The sequence below is a fragment of the Gracilinanus agilis genome, chromosome 3 (assembly GCF_016433145.1).
Source record: "Gracilinanus agilis isolate LMUSP501 chromosome 3, AgileGrace, whole genome shotgun sequence".
In the NCBI taxonomy this organism is placed as follows: Eukaryota; Metazoa; Chordata; class Mammalia; order Didelphimorphia; family Didelphidae; genus Gracilinanus; species Gracilinanus agilis.
The window spans coordinates 164,531,048-164,555,168 of NC_058132.1; the positions used below are offsets into that span (position 1 = coordinate 164,531,048).

General features: G+C 41.7%; 1 protein-coding gene across 1 annotated transcript in view; it reads right to left on the reverse strand.

Moving 5' to 3' along the window:
* The window catches only part of PKNOX2 (PBX/knotted 1 homeobox 2), a 166,394-nt gene that overhangs the window by 138,290 nt on the left and 3,983 nt on the right, over positions 1 to 24,121 (reverse strand). The gene's annotated exons all lie outside the window — the stretch shown is intronic.

The following is a 24,121-nucleotide window of genomic DNA, read 5'->3' on the forward strand; positions in this document are numbered from 1 at the left end:
ATAGTGATGGATTCAGGAGCTCAGTCCTCTGGTCTGCTCCATCACTTTTCCACTTTTCCTCCCCTCCCTTAGCACCCCCATCCCCAGTTCCCACTGGGTATAGTTGCCTGATACTTCTTGGGCCTCTCTTCTCCCTGCCTGAGCTGTCACACACCTTTTCTGGCTTCAAAAAGCAGCTGATATATTTTACAAACTGAAACAGCAATTTAATTCCCCCTGATAGCGGCAATTGTCCATTAGATCTTCCTACTGAGGAGCTTAACAATAATTCCTTTCATCCAACTGCTTGCTTCTTCTTGATCTGAGAATCAATCCCATAAATAGCAGGCAAGAGTTTTCACATTACTTTCCCCCTCCAGCTTTTAGCATTTTGATGAAGATTCTCATCTCCTCTTTAAGCACTTAACAACTTGGCATTTTTTCCCCCTTGGTTCCTTTAAACAAAACAAAAAACTGAAAGGAAGCCTTAGCGTTCCTTTTAGATGGAGCCTTTGGGCTCCATCCCACCTGGCAGCAGGAGGTGAAGCTGTGATAACCTCTCCATGCTCTGGAAAAAGGCCCCAGAGATCACTTCTTCCTGAACTCTGAATTCCCAATCCTCAGATCAACCCAGAAGTCTAGCCCCTTTTAGCACCAGATCCCTAGCTTTGCATCTTCTTAAGGAGACCCCTTCTTCTGTCTCTGCACCAAAAGAAAAAGGCATGGATTTCCCAATCACTACTAAGGTGGAACTATAGACCATGCAGTTCCCTGAAGGGTCCTCCTCAGCCTGACCTCTTCTTGCCTTGCCTGCTCTGCCCCTGTGCTGGACCCAGGGTATGCCTGAGCGACTACTACAATCCCTATTTATTAAAAGCAGTGCTGAGTTGTCTGCAGTGCTGACTAGCCCATCCTCCAAATAACATGAATGTGGGCTCAGAGGGCCAGTGTTTATATACCACCTCTGCCATTTACTACTTTTGTTACCCTGGACAAGTTACTCAGACTCTCTGGGTCTCAGTTTCCTCGTTTGTAAAATGAAAGAAGGAGATGAGCTGAACCCTGAGGGCCCTTCCTGTTCTAGATCTGTTGATCCTGTGAACCCAGAGAATGATGACAAGAGGAGAAGAAACCCCATTCTTCCTCTGCCTAAGCAGCAAATAAATGAGTATGGAAGGGAGAGAAAAGGGGACAGAACATTACTTTTCATTTCATTCTCTTTTTCTTTTCCATTGAGGGTGACAGTAAAGGAAAGGGACAGAAAAGAGTCTCCAGCTCTCCTTTGGGAATGACAGACGAGGGAGACTGCCAGGGCATCTGGGAGCCCCAGGGTCCCTGCTCCTTATCTCCTGAGGGATATGGGACACCATCATGCGTTCTATTGTCTGTACACACAGTGAGAAACAAATCTAAAAATGAACCCGGGGACTGAAATCCCCCACGACAGCCCTGATTCCCAGGTTTATTATTATTTGCTGAAAGCTGACAGCAGACACAGTGCATGGGAACCGTGCCGAGAAAACAACACCGGCCCTCACCCCTGAGGCTCACAGCTCAGCAGAGACAGACAAACAACTCAGACACCAGGGAATCAGAGTCCAAAATCCCCCAGCCTGCAAGGGGTAGGGTAGCTACCTCCTCAATACCTATCTCCCACACCTCTCCCCACCCCCCACCTCCTCTTTCTTTCCTCAGAGGCTTCAGGAAAGGTTCCACTTCTCAGGGGGTTAAGAGAGAAGGCAGGAGCAGAAGACTTAAGCGAACATGGAGACTCAGACAGGACTGAGGAAAGATGAAGAAATTAGCATTATTATATTTTGTAGAGTGTTGGTGGGGCGGGGCGGGAGTACATAAGAGGGAAAAGACCTGAAAGCTGAAGTCAATTCCACCCTCACCCATAGCATAGATTACCTTTGCAGTCCTTAACTGCTTTGAGATTTTCATAGCACAGAGGTTCATGGGATCATCGATTAGAATTGGAAGGGACCTCATAGGTCATGTTGTCTAACTCTCCCATTTCACAGATGAGGAAACTGAGACTCAAGAGAGGTAAATGACTTGATCAAGGTTCCAGAGAGTATAAGGGACTGAATGAGGATTTGAAATCATGTCCCTCTGATTCCAACTCAGCTCTGTTTTTATTGCCCCACACTGCTTCAGAGGCTATATCTAACATTTATTGTAGTCTGCTGTATACAAGTCACAGGGTTACATAGTGGGAGATCCATTTCTCAGACTCCCAGAATCCCCTTCTATCATCAACTCTATCACTTGTCTCTAAAATTACATCAGATTCAGCTCAGCCATACCACATCATCTTGTTTTTCTCTTTTGTAAAACTCTGGTTCATGATTCAGAGAGCAAGACCCTTTCTGGGTTCAATTTACCATCTTCAGTGTCTGTAATTTCTCTGGCCACCTCAAGGATGCCTTTTCCTATCTAGAATGTCCTCCTCATTCCTGGCTGCTGGCCCAAACTCAAACCATCCTTCATGTCCAGTTCAAGTTCCATTCTCTTTGTGAAGCTTTTGTTGATGTTTCAGAGCCTTCAGCAACATTTCTCTCCTTTGCCCTCAGGCAAACAGATGAAATGGGATGACCAATGGATTTAGAAACAGAGGATCTTGGTTCATAATCCTGGCTCTTCTGCTTGGTTCCTGAATAACATTAGCAAATTGCTTGACCTCCTGAAGCTTCAGTTTTCTTATCTATAAAATGTGGCAGTTGAACTAGATGATCTCCAAGGTCCTTCTACTTTAAATCTATAATTCTGATGTTACAGCTATAGAAAGCACGTGCTCCTAGGCAGTTATGTGTTTCCCTGTATTGTTAATTATATTTTCATGTGAATGTATTCTATCAACCCAACTAAATTATAAGATCTTTTAGGATGCGGACCATGCCTTATTCTTCATATAATCTCTTTCCTCCACAAGCCCTAATTATAGAGACATTTTTTTGCTCCGTTATTTCAGTTGCATCAGAATCTTTGGGACCCCATTTAGGATTTTCTTGGCATAGATATTGCAGTGGTTTGCCATTTCCTTCTCCAGCTCATTTTGCAGATGAGGAAACTGAGGCAAACAGGGTTAAGTGACTTGCCAAGGTCATATAGCTTGTAAGTGTCTGAGGCTAGATTTAAATTCAGGAAGATCAGTTTTCCTCAGGACTAGCATTCTGTTCACTATGCCACCTAGCTGCTCCCACAATAGTAATAACTTGTTCTTATATAGCACTCAGAAGTTTACAAAGCAGTTTCCTGAGAACAACTCTGTGCAGCAGATAGAGCAGGTGCTCAATGAAGGTCTGGAATTAAACTGTTAAATCTGGAGAAGAGAAATCAGAGTTCCTCTAGCTCCTCATGTTTTAGCAGTAACAAAATTCGACTGGTTGATTGGGGAAAGAAGAAAGGACACGGAGAGAAAGAGTTACATATCCCAAAGCCCTTTAGTTATGTTGACCATGGGTCTGAAGAGTGACTCATAAGGAAAGTGGGAGTACCCTCAGTGGCCATAAAGGGATGAACGGGGATTAAGAATGAAGGCCTGATCTCAAAATGAATATGAAGGAGACTCAGAGAACACAACAGGTGCTGCCAAGACTGGGGAAAGGATGGTGACGTGGGTTGGAACACAGCTGTAGACACTTGTCCAGATGAGAGCTTCCCAACATGACTCAGTGACGCATTCTCAGGTGGGGTTGAGGGGGAGAGTAAATCAGGGTCGAGTCCAATAGCACGTTAGCATCTAAGATCTGTGGCATCAAAGTTAGTAACAAGTGGAAGAGAGAGGTTGTCTGTAAGGGAGTCTAAGATCCTTTGGTCCCAAGCCTGACTGAGCTCAGAGGCAAGGAGTTAGGAGGCAGGAAAATCTCATTCTTTTTCTTTCAATTCTCTGGATCGGTTGAACGAGTGTATTGGGAGGAAGGATATAGTCATACTATAGAGGGAAGGAAAGGCAACCACTGACAAAGAAGGGTAGAGGAGATTCTTAGTTGACTCTGCTTTGCAAAAATTGGGGTTAAAAAAAGAAGAAACAGCTGTTCCAAGTCTTCGTTGTATGTTGTCACTTCCTCTGAGTGGAATATATTACTTCCCATTGAACCACATATCCCTTCCCTTTTTTTAAACCCAGTTCTCTACAAAGAAGTTCAATGATAGAAAAAAGGCATCATGTCTACCAAAATATTCAAACTGGCATTTTTTGTGGTAGCAAAACACTGGAAACAAAGTGAGTATTTATTACTTGGGGAATGGCTAAATGTATTGTGGTAGATTAATATTATTTTATAATGAACACAGAGAAAGATGGGAAGACATCTTATGAAGTGATGCTTACTTCACTGTGAAAAAATGGAGTTCAAAATCAGAGTATCTGTCATTTGTAGAACACTACAGATCAACCACCTAGAAAGAAAGAGAACTTAAGAAGTTGAGGAAACATATCACAAGTCTAGAACAGGAGTTTGATATAGTAATGAAAGGAAGTATTACCCAGACATCTGCTGGAGTCTTCTCTGCCAAAAGCAGAGCAACTAATGACTTCTTGACTTGTTAAATGATAATTTCATTTGTTAAGAGGTGAGAGATGCAACAATGGGAAATGCCATACTAGATCATATTCTCACTAACACAGAAGAACTGGTTGGTGAGAGAGAAATGACAGGAACCTTGAGTATGACAGGTAGGCAAAGTAGTGGCTTGAGAAGGCTCAAATGTAGTCCTAATGAATGCCTTCTCCTAGTTCCCCATGATAAAAAGTATTAGCAAGGCCCATTGGGCACAGTTCTTAGAAAATTAAAAAACAAACCGTTTTCTATTAGAGTACAGGTGTCTCATAGCTAGTTATTGGGCCTGGAGGTTATGTTTACTGCTAAAAACATAGACATGCAATTCAAGACATCATTTTATAACATTTTCAAGGATAAGTTGTCATGTATTTGCAAAGGTCTGCCACAAACAAAAGATAGTGAAAAAACTGGTCGTCTTTTCTTAGAGGGAAATGAACTCCCAACTGGGATCCCAACAGGGACCTGGGGTTGACTATAAGTCACACATTACTTTCAAATGAGGAATCAATAGTTAATACCTATATATGTATATCTGCACATGAGGCTTTTCCCCAAAAGACTTCTGCAAAAATACTGCAGGGAATTTCAGGTGGAATTTAGAGCTTGCCATTCGTTGGGGTAAGCAGGCTATCATAAAAATAAATAAACCAGGAAAGGCCCCAAAAAGGTATTAGGAGTGACCCTGGGCAAGTCACTTGACCCCCATTGCCTACCCTTACCAATCTTCCACCTATAAATCAATACACAGAAGTTAAGGGTTTAAAATTAAAAAAAAAAAAATAAAAAAAAGGTATTAGGACTACCAAAAAGGAACTAAGCATGTAGGAGTGATTACTCAAGATCTTTTACGCTATCATAAAACAAGCAATCTAGATCTGCTCAAAAGTAAAATGAAAACTAACCTGGATGACCTACTGTGTGTTCTAGGGATACATCATCAATTGTGCTTATGTTATCTTCCATACTCATAAAATGCGAAGTAATATCACAAATATGAGTTTGCAAGTATTCAACCATATGAAAGTTTTCAGACAGAAACTGGTCTGACTTGAAAAGGAGCTACACCAAAAAACTGACTGTTCTATAAGTTTTTTTTCCCTTAAAACCTTACCTTCTGTCTTAGAATTGATACCAAATTCCAAAGCAGAAGAGTGGTAAGGGCTAGGCAATTCACTTGAAATGATTTGCCCAGGGTCATGCAGCTAGGAAGTGTCTGAGGCCAAATTTGAACCCAGTACTCACTGTCTCCAAGCCTGGCACTCTATCCATTGAGTTACATAGCTGCCCCTCCCATTACAGTCTGAGAATAAAACAAAAATACTAATTTTTTTCCTGTGGATTTTGGGAAAACTACAGTATATAAGAAAGTGACAAATAGAGAATTTCTCCAAGGAATCACTGTAAGCGTTTAGGGTACCCTCAATAAAACCTAGACAAGCCCCTACAGTGTGCTTTCTTTTAATAATCACCTAGAAAACACAGGTAGCTGAAAATAAGGACACTTATTAAGATGGCATAATATGAGAAAATATTAAAAACACTCTCTTTCCCTTCCCTCATCCCCCCATACAAGTCTTGAGCACATTCTTTCTTAAGTATATATAGCACCAATGAGAAGAATGGGTACCAAGAGATTACACTGATAGTAAGGAACATCTAGCAGCACGGTAGACCCTCAAAGTCCTTTCTTTTTTGGTGGTATGGTCATGCTTCTCCATCACTTACCACCTCTTTGGCACAGCATCTCTGCTGGGCAGGTCATTTAGGTAGGTTCCTTGGACTTACTCAACACTTCAGCTCAACTACTAGCTGTCAGGGCTAATTCTTTCTTGAATCCATTAGTTATGTCTTTTTCCTATTGTCAGGGATCACACTTCTTGTGGACTCCCCCACTGGTTCTCCCTTTCCCTGTTCCTTTGGGGAGTGCAGCATATTCTTTTGGGTAAGAATAGCTCTGATGCAAAATGTTATGACTGATGAGAGAAAGGGGGAGAAAGGAGGAGAGAGAGAAATCCCCTCCCTACCCCCTTGTCTTTTTGTAGAAGTACAAGAGGAAATGCAAAAAACTGATGGCCTCTCAAGAACTGGGTTCTTCCTCCAGAGCTGTCTATGTTCTATACTGCTAGGGGTTACACTCTGCAAGACTATTCCTGCCTTGACTTTGAGAAGAGCTGGCGAGTTGGCTTTTTAAAGACTACTAGAAGTGTGGCCTATCTTCTCCTGGATAATGGCAAAAATGCCCTCCAATTCCAACTGGGAAAACGTCTTCCTACCTCCTAAATGAGGGTTTAGGCTTTTAAGAAAAAAATTTACTTAACTCACTGTTGCCTTGTTATCTCTGTTACATACCCCTTCTGTGATTCATCAACTAGGCTTGAGGAAAAAATATCAGTGGATCAGGGCTCCTGACCCTGATCTTCCACACACCACTTTTAGCTGTACCAGAGAAGAGAAGATTGAAGAATGGAGAAAGCCATAGCTTCTGATACATGGGACAATTACAACCAATCACAGAGAGTATACAGAACTACTTATTTCTTCTGCTGCTTCTGCATTTTTTGTCAAAAGGAACAAACATTAGGTCGGAAAGGACAGAACAAAAATAGACATTGAGGAGTTAAGACCAAAGGTAAGCAAGGCAAAGAATCAGAATACCTACCTAGTTGTCAAGGATAATTTCAAGCAACCTGGCTCAGATGAACTATATCTTCAGGTACTGAAAAGAGCTGGCCATGATAGGAGCAATACTTCAACTCTTTTTCAGTAAAAAGGATTGAAAATGTCCTTGATATTTGATTGGCTCAGGGGACTAAAGATTCAGGCAGTTGCTATCTGGTCCCCAAAGTACAAAACAACGACGAGGAGCCCCCGCTTCACTTGGAAGCGTGGAGGGCAGATGATAAATGGGTAACTCAGAGGCAGGGAGGCTTTATTCAACTGAATCAACTTATGGTGTCCTTGATGCATATCCTTGTTGAATATTTTTTCCTTGCTATGGCTAAGTAAGTCTCCTTTCATTAACTATTGACTCACTTATGAAAGTTTCTTTCTAATATCAAAATTAATCTATGAGGCAAGTGGCCTGAGTCAGGCCAAGTCCAGTGACATGTGGTAGTGCCACTAAAGCAGTGGCAGATGTGACTGCTGGACTGTCACCAATATTTGAAAGATCATAGAAAATGTCACAGGTGCCATAGGGCTACCCAGGACCAGAGAATGGCAAATACTGACCTAATTTTCAAACATGGTTAGAGAACAGAATCTGCAAACTCTAGCTTTAGTCTGATTCCTGGGAATGTTCTAGGGTGGATCATTGAAGAGATGGTTAGTGAACATATAGAAAAGGAGCAGTGATTACAAGGAGTCAGCCTAACTTCATCAAGAATAGGACATGCCAGACTTTTTCAAAGGATTGCTTAAGCTAGTAATAAAACTGGAGAATGATTTATATATAGTTTACCTAGATTTAATCCAAGTATTTGATAAAATATCTCAAACTCTCCTTGTTGAAAAGATGGAAAGATGTGGACTATGTAATATAATCAATGTCAAGGCAAGACAACAGATATTTACTATGTACTTTGTGCCAGGCACTGTGCTAAGTGATAGAGATATCTGTCCCTGATCTCAAGTTTTATGGGGGAGACAGTGTGCAAATTTCTATGTACAAACATGACTTATTCAGGATAAACTGGAAAAGGTCAAAAGAAGGAAGACATTAATTCATTAAGTGGGATTGGGAAATGCTTCTTGTAGGACGTAGGATTTTATCTGGGATTGGAAAGAAGCCTGAAAGTGGAATTGAGGGGGATGTCCTATCAATTCGGGAAGGGGGGCAGTTAAGTGGCTCATTGTTGAGCCTTCAAGGGAGGTCCTAGGGTCAAATCTGGCTTAGATACTTTCTAACAGTGTGATCCTGAGCAAGTCACTTAAAGTATAGAACAGGTGGGGGCACCTAGGTGGCTCGGTGGATAGAAAGCCAGGCTTGGAGATGGGAGATCCTGGGTTCAAATTTGGCCTCAGACACTTCCTCGCTGTGTGATCCTGAGCAAGTCACTCAACCCACTGCCAAATCCTTACTACTCTTCTGTTTTGGAACCAATATATAATATTGATTCTAAGATGGAAGGTAAGGGTTATAATAACTACATCAACAACACATATAGGATAGAGAAGGAATGGTTAGAAAGCAGCTTGGAAATAATCTGGGTGTATCAGTGAGATATAAACTCAATGAGTCAACAGAGTAACATAAGCCAAAATAAAAAACAATCAAAACAACAGAACAAAACAAAAAAAAATGAAAAGAGCCAAATGCAATTTTGGGTAGCATTGAGAGGCACAGTTCTCAGGAATAAGGAGGTAGTAGTTCTCCTGTACTTTGTCCTAGCTAGGCCACATCTGAATTATTGTGTTCAGTTCTATGTACCACAGTTTGAGAAATTGGAAAGAATCCAGAGGAGAATGATCAAGGTGGTGAATGGCCTTGAGTTCATATGATGACTATGGGAAGGAAAAGGAGATGTTTGGCTTGGAAAAGAAAAGATTGGGGGGTGGAGAAGTGATGAAAGCTGTCTTCAAGGATGTGAAGACATGTTGTTGTAGAAAAGGAATTAAACTTGTTCTATTTGGCCCCAGACGATAGAAGCAAGAGTAATAGGTGGATGCTGCAAAGGGGCAAATTTGGGCCGTATGTCAAGGTAAATTTTTCAACAATTAAAGTTTGAATGTGGAATGGTCTGCCTCAGAAGGTCATGGTTTCCTCTCACTGGAATTCTTCAAATAGAGATCAGATGACCAAGTGTTTGTGTTAGAGTCAGAATTATTTTCAGGTATGAAGAGAACTAAATGGCTACTGAGGTGATGAAATATGATGCATTGGAAAAAGCAACAGCTTTGGATTCAGAGAACCTAGGTTCGAATGCTGGCTCAGATACAACCTGTGTGACTTTGGAATTGTTTACTTTCTCCAAGTCTCAATTTACTCATTTATAAAATGAGGTGATTGGATCCCAAAGCCCCTTCTGTTCTTTAAATCTATATGACCCCTTTCAACAGAGTGGTAAGGGACTCTGTGTGCAAATGATGACACACAATTTCAGATGAAATAATTTTGTCTGTAGGGTTTGCTTACCTGTCTTTGTTATTTGAAAGGGTTTCTTGTATATGGAGAGGGAGGGGTTTTATTTAGAAATGACTTTGATACAAAACAAAAGGTATTCATGAAGTTTATTTTTTTTAAATGCCCTGCTCAAAGACAATTTTCTTTCAAGAAGGCTTTTCACATCGTTTTCAGTGGGATTTCAAGGGAATGGGAAGGTCCACCCTCTCCTGAAAATACTACAGCCACCTCTTCACTGCTACTTAAAATTGTACCATTAGCGCTTCATTTCTTTGGCTTTCTGTATGATCCTTCCTAAAATAACAACAGGCTTGGGAAGGTTAATACCTTAAGTCTTAGTATCATTTTGTCAAATGTTTGTTAAATCTTTCTGTAGTGCAGGTTTGGAGATTGGAGAGACAAGAGAGGACAATGAAGGCACTTAGAGGTGGTAGGGATGGAAAGAATAAAAAAGGGGAGACTGATGGCTAGGAAAATAAACTTTAGGTTTTAACCATTTCCTGTAGGCCTGTTCATGTTCCCCACCACATAGACAGCAGGGCTCTGTACCAGGTGGGTACCCATTCCTTGATGCTGACTGATTGACTGGGGCCACCTGGGATTGGGTCAGTGCCTCTAGTTTGCCTAGCTGGACCTCAGAGGCCCTTTTTCCCCTCCTTCCAGCTAGGGAGTGAAGCCGTGACTATCTATCTCCATGTGTGTCTCTCTCCCCACCCCACCCACCCGACTTCCCGGGGACCACACGCAGCTGCTGCAAAGCAGTCCCTGTTCTGAAGGAAAACTTACCCATGACTCACATGCCAAGACGCTCCTAGTTTTCACCCCTGGAGAGTATGCCAGCCTCTGAAGCTTCATGTTCTTTAGGGCAGGGCCACATCTCCTTCCAGCCTTACCCCTCATTGCCTCCATCCCCTCGTTCCACTAAAATGCCAGCTTTATGCCTTCCCTCCCACCCTTCTCTGGCTGAATCTTTTCTCCCCAATCTCCTTCCTCCCTTCAAGCTCAGGGAGACTCTAGACAACAGTCTGGGCAGTCAGCCAAGCTAGTACAAATTTGGAGGCCAGCAGTAGGGTCATTACCCCAGCCTCCTCTGCAGACAGCAATTAAAGAGATGCAAAACCCTGGAGCGGCATCCTACCTCCCACTAACCACAGAGGGAACCCTGTCTCTCATGCCAGGGCCCATCCCCCTCACCCACCCCCACCCCATACTCCTAGACATGGGGGTCTCCAGCTCTTTTCATAGAAGCCGTCTATCATGCATGTGTTGGTCTTAACAGCCATGCTGACACATGGGACAGTCATCAGTGTGATCCACACAGGGGAACCTTGAATCTAACCTCAATGGTTTCCACTGGCCACTTTTGCTTTTTTTTTTTTTTTAAACCCCTACTTTCTTTTAGAATCAATACTAAGTATAGAACCTAAAGCAGAGAGCAGTAAGAACTAGGCAGTCGGGTGACTTGCCCAGGGTGACATGGCTAGGAAGTGTCAGAGGTCACCTCTGAACCCAGGGTCTCCTAATTTCGGGTCTGGCATTCTATCCCAGCCTGTGGGCTTTTGTTTTGAGCTTTATGGACAGAGAAAATTGTTGCCTATACTATTTGTTCACTTTTTTAACCCATACCTTCTGCCTTAGAATTAATATGAAGTATCAGTTCCAAGGCAGAAGAACAGCAACAGCTAGGGTATTGGGGTGAAGTGATTTGCCCAAGGTCACATGGCAATGGAAGTGACTGAAACTACATTTGAATTCTGAACCTCCTGTTTTCAGGACTGACTCTCTCTCCATTGAGCCACCAAACTGTCTGACCCACATTGTTTTTACAATTATGCTCTGAGGACAGTGTAAACAGTATCCTCATACTCTAATCCCCCCCCAACCAGGACCCCCCCCCCCATTAAAATAAGTCCAACTCCTGGGCAGGCTCAAATTTTACAATTATTGTCTGAAGACAGTGTAAAAAGTATCCCCATACTCCAAAAAAAACCAGGAACCGTCCCCCCTTCCCATTAAAATAAGTCCAACTCCTGGTCAGGCTCATAATTTTTACAATTATGCTCTGAGGACAGTGTAAACAGTATCCCCATACTCCAACCCTCCCCCCAAAACAGGTACCCTTCCCTCCCCCCATTAAAATGAGTCCAACTCCTGGTCAGCTCTTGGAAGTCATTTAATCTAACTATTTTACAGAGGAGAAAATTGAGTCAAAGAAATTAAGAGAGCAAAGATCAAGATTTGAACCCCATTGTCCTAACTCCAAATTAAGTATTCTCCTCCATTATAGTGTCCTTTTTGAGAAAATGAATATGACTACCAGAAGGACTCTTGCCACCTAAGACCTATGCAAATTCTCTGAATTAAAGAACAAATGGGAGTTTCCTTTAAGTTTTGTAAAATTCTTTACCTACATGGTCTCGTTTGATCTCCAGAATCATTTTACATCGAGGAAACTGACCCTCAAAGAATGAAAGGACTTGCCCAGAATCACACAACTGGTAAGCTGCCTGAGGTATTTCTTATGACAAGTCCAGCACTCTGTCTACTACACCATGGATGGGGAAAAGAGAGAATCACAGAAAACCATGGACTGGGTAAAAAAGAAATCTCAGGAGAGGGTCCCCAGGTACGAGAAGCCAGATCCTCAGATTCCCCCTAGACTACGCTAGGGAAATATTAGTCACAGCTGGTGGACAGGACAAAAGGGGATAGCCGGCGGCTGGGTAGGTGATGACATCTCCCAGGGCTTAGGAGGCTGTTAGGGTCATACTACCCATGGGGCCAAATTTTGCTTGAAGGCCAGCCCTGTCCAGTAGGCTTATAGCCAAGGCTGCTCTAGGACGGCTGCTGTCCTTTGAATCATTAATTCTCTTTTAAATGCCTGTGTCACTGGAGTCAAAAATCCCAAGAGTATGGAGAGCAAGCTGTTCTCTCCCAGCAGCTACAGTTAAAAAACCTCTGAGTGTCCTCAGCCAATAAGAAGTTTCTGAGCCCCAGGTCAGGGCTTGTCCAGAAAACAGGCATGAGTGGGTGGGTGACATTCTTGTATGTATTCATGTGTGTGTGCGCAAGAGGGGCAGGAGTGGAAGAGAGGAAGCCGCAAGGGAGGAGGGAGGAAAGGAAGCCCATTTAAGAATGATTGGGATGGATCCAGATGGAGAGGGACGGATGGAGTCAGGGTTTTAGGGAAAATCCTTCCTACAGCAGATAGAGAACCTCCAAGGGAAGATTGCTGCAAATTTCTCAGAGGAAAGGTCTATAGTTAGGCTCCTTCTTCCTATACATACCCCATCCTCCTGGTCAGTCTTGTTTAGACTTTTTTTTCAATGTTATTTCAGGGGTTTCTGACTCTTTGTGACCCTTTTGGAGGGTTTCTTGGCAAAGATAATGGGGAGAATTTGTTTGCTTCAGTTTCCTCATCTCTAAAATGAATTGGAGAAGAGCAGAGTTAAGTGACTTGTCCAGGGTCACCCAGCAAGTCAGTCTCTGAGAACAGATTTGAACTCAAGTATAAAAACACCCATAGAGGGGCAGCTGGGTGGCTCAGTGGATTGAGAGCCAGGACTAGAAGAAGGGAGATCCTAGGTTCAAATCTGGCCTCAGACACTTCCCAGCTGTACGATCCTAGGCAAGTCACTTAACCTCCATTGCCTAGCTCTTACCACTCTTCTGCCTTAGAACCAAGATGGTTCTAAGACAGAAGGTTAAGGGTTTAAAAAACAAAACAAAACACCAACACACTTAAATTCACAATATAACATGAAAAGTACAGGAAAGAAATATAAAACTAAGTACTACCTAAAGTCTCAGGGAAAGGTGGTTAATAACCAGAAGAAACAGTAAAGGCTTCCTGGAAGAGGCAACATTTGCATCAGCATTTGAGGCCCGAAGAGGTCTGGACTTGTCAGTTATGGTATAGTAAAATAAACAGGAGATTTGGATTTAGAAGATTTTTGATTTAAGTTTCAGTTCTGCCTCTTAATAGTGTGTAGTTGATTTACAGTTTCCTCCACTATAAAATGGGGATAATAATATTATAACCTTACAGGGTTGTTATGAGGATCAAATGAGAAAATCTGTATAAATAGCAAAAGATTAATCAAATGTCAGGGAGAGTTAAGTGGTACAATGGATAGAGGGCAGGACCTGGAGTCAAGAAGACTCATTTTCCTGAGTTCAAATCTGGCCTCAGACACTTTCTTATTAACGGTGTGACCCTGGGCAAGTCATTTAACCCTGTTTGCCTCAGGGTCATCTATAAAATAAACTGGCAAAGGAAATGGCAAACCATTCCAGTATCTTTGCCAAAAGGGGTCCCAAAGAATGGGGCACAAGTGAAAAATAACTGAATGGCAAAAAAAAAAAAAAATACTTCGCCTATTAAGCAATTCTCCAAAGTCATTAAAGTTTACATACCCTTCTCCGTATATCAAGGCCCATATATCAAAGAAAGCAAAGAAAGAGAAAAAGGAACCATATGTACAAAAATATTAATAGCAACACTTTTTATAGTCAAAGAACTGGAAATGAAGGGATATACATCAACTGGGGAGTGGTTGAACAAATTTGTGTTTTGTGGAAAGAAAATTGTTTCACTGAACTATAGCTGACAACTCTTTGGGCCTTAATCTTCTCAAGTAAAATGAGGTTAGACTAGATCATGTCCAAAGTTTCTGATATTTCTGAAAGTTGGGAAAACTTTGTGAAGGGAAGTGAAAAGAACCAAGAGAACAACTTATACAATAACATTGTAAGGAAAAAAAATATTTAATTCAGATTCATCAAATATTCTGGAAGACCAATAATCAAGCATGCTACCTACCTCTTGACAGAGAAATAATGGGTTCAGAAGTAAAAAGAAACATATATTATCAAACATGGCTCATGTGGAAATTTCTTTCTGCATATTCATTACACAGGTTTTTTTTTCTTTGATTTTTCTCAACAAAGACAAAGGATAGAAGGGAAGAGGGCTCAGCAACAGGGTTTCCAAAAAGAAAAGAGGATCATTGAAGCATTTTTAAGTGCTCAGAGAATAGAAAGCCAGAAGGAAATTAAGACAAGCAGGATAGCTTTGAAAATTAAATGTTGAATTCATAACATATTTAAAAGTAAGCTGTATGTAATGAGTCACAGTTTCATGTAAAATCCTTATTTTATGTTCTACTTTATATCTGGGAGTGCTCATTTTATTTTGTTGTATGGTAATTTCAGAATTTTTTAAAAACCACTATTATTATTACTCCTTTTATTATTGTGTAAAATCAGACAGCCAGATAGTAGTGGAGAAAGAGAAAAGATTGGGATGAACAGAAGCCAAGTTGAGATGAGGTCTTTTGTGGCCTCAAAAAAGGCCAAAATTAAAAGAGGCCTGAAGGAAATTGGCAAAAGCCAATTCATGGAAAATTTTGTAAATAGATAATTAGGAAAACTACTCTTTGGCTTATCAGATGCTTCTTGTAGCACAGAAACATCTGTGTCAAAGGATAAGACGGTGAAATTAGAATTTGCACCTTGAGAGTGTAAAGAAGGAAACAACTCAACATAGAGGGCAGGCTGGGCCTAGGAAGAAAAACTAGATTTTTGGGAGAGCTGGGCCAGGAACAGGCAAGAATAAAATGCATTCTATGTCCGGCCTGATCTTTCTCATCGTATGGTAAAGTAGTTTCTTGAACTCCAAACAGCTGAGCAGTTTCTGTGCCTTGCCATCATAGAGGAGAAAGAGAAAACAAGAGGACCAAAAGGAAAGTGTTTCCAAGGAAATAACCCCCCATTTGGGTCTTCTCCGGTGGCAAGGAGAATAACCACTTGCCAAAGTAGAAAGGCTGACATTCTCCCCTCACTCTGCCTTTCTTCTCAGTTTCATCACACTAAGAAAAAGGGAAGCGAACAGGAATGACCAGAAGCAAGGAATGGCAACTAAAGAACCAGTCCCTTTATTGCCAAAGGGCAATAAAGAGCCTCATACTCTGGTCTTATTGCGACCTGTTGGGAGCCCTAAGTCTCAGGACCAGGTTAAGCAGAGACCAAAATCCTCTGGTTAAAATTGCCAGGCTCAGTTGGTCATGGTTCCTCTCTCTCATCATCCTCCATTAGACTGTGAACTATTTTTTAAAAACCTTTATCTTCAGTCTTGGAATCAATATACTGTGTATTGATTCCAAGGCAGAAGAGTGGTAAGGGCTAGGCAGCGGGGCTTAAGTGACTCACTGAGGGTCACACAGCTAGGAAATGTCTGAGGTCATATTTGAACCCAGGACCTCCTGTTCCTGGGCCTGGCTCTCCATCTCCTGAACCACATAGTTGCCCCCTTATGAACTTCTTTAGAGCAGGGACTGCCAGAGACGTAGTAGTTGTTTAACAAATGTTTATTGACTGACTGACAGACTTAGTGACCTCTCTTGGTCTGTCTGGGATCAAACTTAGCTCTAACTAATGGTGGCCAGTTCATGTGGTGATTGAGTAATAACAGACTATAGAAGCCACCAAGATAAGCCCAGAGGCAAGGCAGAGGAGAAGGGGCAGTTTTTCTCAAGCATCTCAGCCTCCAAGCAGTGATGAGCAAAGCACACTGGAAGAGAAATGCCTTAAGACATCTCTCTCTTCGCTAAACTTACTGTTTGCAGCTCTCTCTAAAACTGATGAATTTAATCCAGCTCATCAAAGAAGTCTTGATAAAATGGAGATGGAGATTTTTTGGAAGCTGCTTTTGGCCCATGGACTCAACTATTCATTCAGGATCCAATTGCCTATAAAATAAAGTCTGAACTTCTTAACCAGGCAGGTATTCAAAGTTCTCTGTGATTTAGCTCCAATCCCATCTTCCTATATTCTCCCAAGTAAATCAACTCTTCTAGTCATACTAATTTCCCTTTTGTCTCTCAGAGATAGGTTCCATATTCCTTCTTCCTCACATTTGCCTATAGTTTCCCCCAACCTGGAGCGCTGCTTCTGCAACTATGTAAACTCTACCTATTGGTCTCAGATACTTCGTAACGGTATGTAAGTCACTTATCCCCCATTGCCTAACCTTTACCACTCTTCTTCCTTGGAAGCAATATATAGTATTGATTATAAGACTGAAGAAAGGATTTAAAAATTTTATAAATAAATTCCACCTATTACTGAAGACCCAAATCAAGTCCTACCTCCTCGGTGAAATAAGCCTTTTAGCCTAAAAATAATTTAATTTTCCCCTGAACTCCCATGGACAGAATAGGTATTCAATAAATGCTTATTGACTGGCTGACCACCATTCATTTGGCATTGATTATAGGCTGGCATATCATTATGGACATAGGTACATTTCAGCAAAATGGATGAGAATGTGTTCATCACCTGTTACAAGGAAACACTGTATAGGCTTTGAGATAAAAAGAAGAATAAGTTCCATGCTGCAGGGATTTTCCCTTGTGTCTTTCTAAGACTATAAGCTTCTTGAGGGCTGAGACTTTTTTTTTTTTTTAAAAACCCTTATCTTCTGTCTTGGGATCAGTACTATGTATTGGTTCCAAGACAGAAGAGTGGTAAGGGCTAGGCAATGAGGGTCAAGTGACTTGCCCAGGGTCACACAGCCAGGAAGTGTCTGAGGCCAAATTTGAACCCAGGACCTTCCGTTTCTAAGCCTGGCTCTCAATCCACTGAGCCACCCAACTGCCCTCTGAGACTTAAAAACAAAAACAAAAAAACAACAAAAAAACAACCCTTATCTTCCGTCTTAGAATCTGTACTGTTTTGATGGTTTTTTTTTTTTTTTTTTTTTTTTGGTTCCAAGGCAGAAGAGCAGTAAAGGCTAGGCAATGGGGGTCAAGTGACTTGCCCAGGGTCACCCAGCTAGGAAGTCTGTGAGGCCAGGTTTGAACTTAGGACTACCTAGAAATCCACTGAACCGCCTAGCTACTTCTGCTGAGACCGTTTTTTATACTTCTTACCCCTCTTTGTATCTAATTCACCACTGGATACATAGCAAGAGAGACTCACTAAGCTATGTGTGATAATGGAAAGAGCCTCAAACTTGGAATTAGGAGACTTGCTTTCTAGTCTTCACTTGGTCACTAGTAGCTGAATGTAACCCCGGGCAAGTCCATCATACTTCTTTGGACCTTAGTTTCCTGTTGTATAAAAAGGTTAGTCTAGAATAGTCGTTACCATTCCTTCCAGATGTTCCGAATGTGTCATTTGATTGACAAAAGAGGAGGGTCTTTCCTGGAACTGGGATGCCCCCAATTCAGCTCCTTCACCTAAACACAGACTGAGAAGGGAGGTTCCACTGTGGCTTAATCCTGCCGAGGGAAGATGGTCTGGGATCCCTAGCCCAGGGGATCTCAACAGTGAGAGTCCTCATCCTTCATAACTCTTAGCACTGTTTCTTCTTCTCCCCTACCTGCCTTCCCCAAGGGATATGTAGAGAGGCTGTTGGGAGGGGATTTGGGGGAAGAATAAGGCAGACCTGGATCTCCTGAATGGGTACAGAAATGGGTAAGTTGCTTAACCCCTTGAACTACAGAATATGGAGAAAATATTTGTACTACATGCCTACAGGCCTGCTTTGAAGTAACCACTTTGTAAATCTTCAAGTGCTACATAAATGTACATTATTGATATGAATCCCCATCCCCTCCCGCCCCCCCACCCCAAGCAAGGAACAATTATTAGTGCATCTTGTGCATAGAGTCCAGTGGTAAACACCAAGAGAGATGGGAATTTTAGAGAAGAAATGGTTCTTGCCCTCGTAGGGTTTATATTTTAATAGAGGCGTGTGACAGGTACACAGAGGAAGCAAAGGAGTGTATCCGAGAGAGCCAGAACAACGTCACGTGTGAGATACTGGCGACAGGTCATCCTAGGTGTTCTTCGGCTCTATTTGCATCTTGGGAATGCCACCTTCGAAATTACCTACAAATTTCACTTGCTCTCCCACCCAGGGCAGTATGTGCATATGCTATACCCCTTCCTCCCTGCACACTCTGCTTCCCACCACCCGCCCCCGGGTGTGCAGGCACTAGAGAGTTGTGCTGGGGTTTTGTTGCTTTCCATGAGGAGATCATTAACAAGGCTTATTTTTAAATCGTAATTGCAAAATGTAAATGCTCCCCAAACTGATGTGTAATTGCTACCCCCACCACCCCAGCCCTTCCTCTTCGGTGCCAGCTTCACAAGGAGAGAATTAGAAAATAAAAAGGGGGTGGATTATGTAAGCAAAACGTTTTTTAAAAAAAGAGAGCGAGAGCGCTGAGAATGTAAGCAAGACAGCTGGTGGCTTCTCTGATTGCCACACACACACTTCCCAGCATTAGCAGCAAAAAAACCCCCACCCTTGCCAATTGTGCCCATCAAAGGCACAGTGTCAACTGTAGAGTCTCCAGAACAGACTGTACAGACACATAATGGACAAAGAGGGGGACATGAACCATTTGATGGGGGACTGATATTGGCTGCTTGGAAAGGAGCTGTTGGGATGGGGATTGGTAGATTCAAATGTCTAAGGTCTTCCCTCAGAGGGGAATGAGGGTTGTCCCCCAGACTCTGAAAGCATCTCAATTTTCTTCAAAACCCAGAAAACTCTGGGAGGTAGACACCTTTCCTGATACAGTTTCCTCAGGGTGCCAATTTTCTGTACCTTCTTTCTGCTTCCTGTGCTTCTCAGTCTCCGTTACAGCACATCACACCAGTTTGCCATATTTGTGTACCAATGTGTCATGAAAGAAAAAGTCTGGACATAGAATGAGGAGAAAAAAAGTCTTGATTTCCGGTTCTAACATTTACTAACTGTGTGTGTCCCTGGACAAGTCACTTAATCCCCTGAACTACATATTATGGAGATAATATTTGCACTGCCTGCCTTACAGGGTGGATATGAGGCAACTGCTTTATAAATCTTCAAGTGCTACATAAATGTAAGTTATTGAAATTGATCTCTATCTCTGCCCTCCCTACCCCACCCCAAATCATGTCACACAAAAACCTAAACAAAAGAGTCTGACAGTGGGATATGAGCCCTGGATTTGAATCTCAGCTTTGACACCTAACTAGTTGTGTAATCTTGGGCAGAAAATTTCATATCTCTAAGCCCTGATTTTCTCATCTATAAAATGAGTTGGTCAGACATCAAAGGCCTCTTCTAGCCCTCAAATGCTTATATATGAATTTTTGAATCTCCAAGGGAAATGGCCAGACTGGATGAAAAACAAGCTGGGGACCTGATAACATTTTCCAGTGTTCCTGCCTTCTCTGGCCATGCCCTTCAATTCAGCCCTCAGCTCAGGAAACCCTAAACACTCAGCAGTATCCTCTTTCCCTCCTAAATCTCACAATGTCCTCCCTCTTAACTCCTGGGGGAAAAATGGGTGTCATTGTTTGCTCAAACCCTTTAGGTCCCAGACAGGAGGATCTGTGGGCCCACACTTGGGTTCATGACTGCATTAACCCAATGCCTTGTCTTTTTCTTGCCTGGGGGCATATAGTTGCCCTTGGAACTGGAGCTTGGCCCAGGGCTATCTTTTTCCTGGCTCTTCCACAAGGTAAACTCTGATCTCTTCTTCCAGGGAAACCAGACAAGGCCTTTGAGAACAATGGAGCAAGGAGTCCAAATAGGAATTATGGTATATAGGACCACAAGAGGAAATGATGCTGAGATTCTGGAAATGCTTCATAGGAGTCCAGGGAAGATGGGAATGGGGGACAAAAGAGCTGGAGAATGGGGAGTCAGTCTCCCCGTCCCACACTCAAGCTTCTGTTTGCTGATTGAGTCTCTGGCAACAGCAATGTCCTCTGTGTAGTTATCATCATCATCATTAATACAATTAACCAAAACTTACAAAGCGTCTACATAGGGTAGTCTGCAAAACACTGGGGATATAGAAGAAATGCAAGATATGGTTCCTTCCTTTGAACTTCTTAAAATCTTGTTCAGGGGCTTCCAAAGTGGAGGCTACCTGACTACATGACCATGGTGTATGATCTCAGCCTATCCACGACAGCTAATAGAGAATCTGAGTCTCAACACAACCACAAGTACTCTACACACATTATGGCTGAATAATTACTTCCCTACTCTGCTTCCTGCCTCCACTGGTTAATCTCTTAAAATATCCACTTGCTTGGGCAGCTGGGTAGCTCAGTGGATTGAGAGTCAGGCCTAGAGACAGGAGGTCCTAGGTTCAAATCCGGCCTCAGCCACTTCCCAGCTGTGTGACCCTGGGCAAGTCACTTGACCCCCATTGCCCACCCTTACCACTCTTCCACCTATGAGACAATACACCGAAGTTAAGGGTTTAAAAAAAAATATCCACTTGCTATTCCAGCTATCATCCCCCTAGAGCCATTATACCCTAATTCCTACCCAGGCCCCCATAACAGCCAATGCACAGGTGCCACAGGTCCCAGGCCTGGTTCTGTTCCTACTGTGTTCACCCCCTACCCTTCCTTGACCTCAAGGCACCTCTCAGAGTTTCAGACTGTATCCCAGTGACTGGGAGAGCCCTACCAGCTCCATCTTGTTCCCCATAGGACAGTGTGAGTCAGAGCTACAGTACACTTATATAATGAGGGCTGAACCAAGATTTTATTGATAAAGAAAATTCCCTCTACTAACGCAGAATAACATCTTTGCAATTTATAATCAAGGGAGTTGCCTAGAGCAGTGGAATCAAAGTCAAACAGAAATAAGGGACACTAATCTATAAACTAGGATCGTTATAGAGAGCATATTGATTTAATTTAAAATGTAATATTATCCATGTTTTAATGAAAGTTTTATTTATTTTCTTAAATATCTTCCAATTACATTTTCCCCTTTAAAACTCTTACTTTCTATCTTAGTAACAGCTCTAAGACAGAAGGGCAAGGGCCAGGCAAATGGGGTTGAGTGACTTGCCTATGGTCACAGAGCTAGGAAATATCTGAGGTCAGATTTGGTCCCAAAATTTGAACTCAAGTTCTCCTGAATCCATGCCTGGCACTCAACTCCTAGTTACTCTCCAATTACATTTTTTCCCCCAAATCCTTATCTTCTGTCTGAAATCAATACTGTGTATTGGTTCCAAGGCAGAAGAGTGTTTAGATTTAAGCAGTGGGGACTTGCTCAGGGTCTCACAGCTAGGAAGGGTCTGAGGTCAGATATGAACCCAAAGACCTCCCATATCTAAGCCTGGTCTCAATCCCATCTAGCTACCCCATCCCAATTAAATTTTTTTTATTTATTTTTTTTATTTTAAACCCTTAACTCCTGTGTATTGACTTATAGGTGGAAGAGTGGTAAGGGAAGGCAATGGGGGTCAAGTGACTTGCCCAGGGTCGCACAGCTGGGAAGTGTCTGAGGCCGGATTTGAACCTAGGACCTCCCTTCTCTAGGCATGGCTCTCAATCCACTGAGCTACCCAGCTGCCCCCCAATTATATTTTAATCTGACTTTGCTACACTTAGGAGTATCTCTTGCCTTGGTAGGTTTGACATCTTGTGGCACTTAGAAGTTAAATGACTTGCCCAAGATCATACACAATCTGTTTATATTAGAGGAAGGGTTGAACACAAGGCCAATTCTCTAGCCACTATGCCACATTGCCACTCTGTATTTATCTATATCTATATCTGTATATGTATACAATTTAGAAATCAACATATGTTGCTGGTAAATGCTCAAAAATCTTTAATTATAACTGACGAAAAATGTTTGGAGACAACTAATCGTAGAGAAAGAAAAAATGAATAAAACTGTCCTAGTGATAGGAATAGTCAATGTTGGAAGGGATATGGAAAGATAAAACCATTAATGGATTGTGGTAAAGCTCTGAATCAGGACTTTACTTTGAAATACAAATTATAAAAATAAAGTGATTAAAATTTCCATGTCCTTTGATCCCAAGATTCCACTACTAGGCTCATATCCCAAGGAGGTCACTGAGAAGAAGGTCTCTAAACATACCAAAATATTTATGGTGGCACTTTTTGTGGTAGTAAAGGATAGGAGACAAAAACAGATGCCCATCTAATGGGGAATGACTAAACATATTGTGGCACTTGAATAAAATTATAAGGCTGTGGTATGAAACTCAAATAGAAAGAGGGGCCACTAAATTAGACATAAAGATCCCTGCTACTGAACACTGACTTGGACACGTTAACATTATCTGTGCCCTAATGAATTTTTACTTATTTTGTTCAATATTTCCCAACTATATTTTAATCTAGTTCAGGCCACATTTGGAAGTATTGCCAGCTGCAATGTAATACAGGTTGGCTACACATCTGACATTTCTGCTTTAAGAAACAATGTATGTGATGAATACAGAGAAGCATGGAAAATTTTAAATAATTGATGAAGAAAGAATAAGCAGAACCAAGAAAACAACATGCACAATGACTACAACATCATAATTGGAAAAAATAGTCACAAAATTATCAAAAGTAAATGTCCCAACATTATGAAGATGAAGCCTGGGTCTAAAAAAGAGATATGAGATGAAAATGCACGCACCCACCCTGAGAAAGAGCATCACATATTTTTTCGGACTGTTTCAATGTATTGGCCAGTTGTGACCAGTCCATCTCCTCTTCCCTCTTTTTTTAAAACACATACACACATGCAAGCAATTAGTTATGTCTTGGCTTTCTAGAAAGGGGCAGAGGAATACGTATTGGTAGAAATTCTGGTGATGTAAAAAAAAAAAGACATCAATAAAAATTTATTTCAAAAATAGACTAGGGGAAGCTAGGTGGCTCAGTAGGGAGAGTGCCAGGCCAGCAGTCAGCAGGACCTAGGTTCAAGTCTGACCTCAGATACTTCCTAGCTGTGTGACCCTGGGCAAGTCACTTAACCTCATTTGCTTAGCCCTTGCTTTTGTGTCTTAGAGTTGTTACTAAGACAGAAAGCAAGGGTTTAAAAATTTTTTTTAAATATATATTGAAACTTCCTTCCCCCCTCCTGCTTTTTTACTTAGAATATTTTTCCATGGTTACATGATTCATGATCTCTGCACCCCCTCCATACTTTTCCTTCCTCACCTCCCGAATCCGACAAGCAGTTCCACTGGGTTATACACGTATCTTTGTTCAAAACTTATTTCTGTGTTATTCATATCTGTAGTAGCATGATCCTTTAACATCAAAACCCCTAAATTGAAAGTTCTTAACATGTCACTTGAATTTCACAATTTTGAGAGAGAGAATATGCAAGAACCAACCAGGATTTAAGATGTTTAAAGATAGGGATTGTTTCTTATTTATAATTTAATCTCTTCTTCCCACCTAGCACAATCTACCTAACATAGATGATGCTCAATAATGAACATTTTTCATTTTATAATTGAAGAAACAGAAGTCCAGAGAGATATAGGAACATGCTTAAGGCCAGCTAGATAATAAACAATAAAGGAGACATTTGAACCCAGTTCTTCTGATTTTAAGTCTGTTGTTTTCTATACATCAAAATCCAAACATGTTATAGATAACAAGT